Below are 2497 nucleotides of genomic sequence, written 5' to 3'. Positions count from 1 at the left end.
TTATTGATGAAGTAATGAGGCAAGGAGTGGCATTACTAAAAACAGCCTCCTGTCAAAACTCCACACACCCCTCCACTAGTCCACTGCACTCCATTTTTCTGTGATGTCTGTATGGCTGTGCCATTTCACCACCGTTTGTTATTATGTCCCTGCCTCTGATGTTGGAATTTATCCTGACAGTGACAAATTTTTGTCTCCTCTGTTAAAGCTTAAAGTTTCCTATAACCACCCTAATAGAGGCCTGTTGTGCTTCCATGACACTAGCATATAATTGTTTGATCCCCACAACTGTTCTCACACTAAATGTTTGTATTTTCATGAGAATGAATATTACTCCAGAATAAGACCTTTGCTACACTTTTGTGCAATGTAGCTAGCGTTAAATCCAGTCCCAATTGTACTATAAGGACCATAACCAATGTGTGAAAAAGTACTGAAGGACTCATTGATTACATGTATACTTTTGAAATTCCTAATAAACTTAGCGTCACAAATACAATCAAATCTAATTTGAAGAAATCTGGATCTGTTTTTTGAACATCAGTTTTTGCTGCACAGTCTTGGGCTGCTGCAGATGTGTGAGAGAGTGGAAGGCTCTATGATGTATCCAAGTTTATGTGGAAACATCATGACTTTCCTAAGAAATAACCAGTCCTGAAGCATGTTTCTGGTATCTTTACACTAAAATTAAAATGAAGAAATAACTCCAACTTACTGGATGATTAAAGAGTGGTTGTTGCAATAAATAGAACGGCTTTGAAGCTAAATAGAATTACAATTAAAGCTCAGATTCTCGACATACAAATTGCTGTGATTTTGTAGTAGTCCCACTTTTCATCTCCTAGGACTAAGCAAAAACTGCTTATTCACAAGAATTCATAAAAGAACCATTCACAAGACACCTTATCACTTGAGGTAACTAGACCCTCGAAGCCACCATGTCACTCCAACTGCTTTCTCCAAAACCTAACAATGGATCTGATCATGACACAGACTGGAGAGGGGAAGCAGGAACAGAGGGGAGGAGAGTAGATTTCTCGTTGACTCCTATGTTGTGACACAGGCTAACATTGGGAACATGTATTCAAACCATAAAGCCTCATCCTTTTTCAGTCTTATGGCATCTCACATAAGTCTCGTACATACACACACACACACACACACACACGCACACACACACACACATACCACTACCTCCTACACACAAACATATACCACTACCTCCTACACACATACACACACATCACACACAAACAAACACAAACATACACACCACTACCTCATACACACATATACATTCACACATATATATACCACTACCTCATACACACATATATACACACACATACACACATACACAAACACACACACACACAGAGTTTTCTTCTCTGCCCTGCTTGATCAAACTGATATTGTTGACATTCACAGTTCAGAGTCCCATCATTCACGTGTTGCTAACAGAATAAGAGGTGGTAAAACTATTGGTCCAGTATCTGTCTCACCACTGTGGGCTCAGCACTGCCTCTCTCACTAAGCACCTGAACTCTGCCTTTAGTGGAAAAACAAATCAACTTTCAGAAGAATCCCTAAATCTCCATGTACTCACACCCAAGAGTCTCCGTGTACAACTGATACAAAGAATAAGAAATTAGAGACAGTTAACTTGAAAATTTTTCCTTCTAATTAATTTATTTCTTGAAAGTTGGTAGACATGAAGGTTATTAATCTTCTTTGATGTTAATTGTGACAGGTGCTAAGTCTGATGAAGTTTAATAAATCAAAATTAGACACTGCTGTCTAATTACTTGCTTTCCTAAACCAAGCCCTATCCCTAACCCTAACCCCATCAACCCTAACCCTAACCCTATCAACCCTAACCCTAACCCTATCAACCCTAACCCTAACCATATCAACCCTAACCCTAACCCTATCAACCCTAGCCCTAACCCTATCAACCCTAACCCTGAGGAAAAAAAAAAAAAAGAAAATTTTTTCCTTCTACTTTATGTTCTTAGGAAAGTCAGAATCTTTGACCCTCAAGTAGCATAACTGATAAAGAGAATTTAAAAGATTTCATTTGAGCAAAACAAACAGAAAATATAGTTTACTGAAACCATAGAAAGTTTGATACCAAAAGCAGCAAAATGAAAACCATGGTAAAAATTTTTGTTTATTTAGTCTACCTAAGTGTCGCTACTTAATGAGTTTTCTTTTCTAATGTTGCTCTCTAGGGAAAAAATTATTGAACCATTTTCTATGTGCAATTTTATTTGATTATCTAATTAACTTCAATATTTAGAAACTGGACAACTTGATCAATTTCAGGTACTAGAGCCATAATGAGGAGCTTCTGAATTTTACCCTAGGATCTTAGGAAGACAAGAGAAATAACCCAAGGCATAAAACAAAAACAAAAACAAAACAAAAAAGCAAAGAAAGAGGGAGATTTAATGAGATGGAAAATTACACCAGGGTCAAAGAACTTATCTTCCTTGGC

Source organism: Mastomys coucha, unplaced genomic scaffold, assembly GCF_008632895.1.
Source record: "Mastomys coucha isolate ucsf_1 unplaced genomic scaffold, UCSF_Mcou_1 pScaffold21, whole genome shotgun sequence".
NCBI lineage: Eukaryota > Metazoa > Chordata > Mammalia > Rodentia > Muridae > Mastomys > Mastomys coucha.
Note: the sequence above shows the minus strand (reverse complement) of the source record.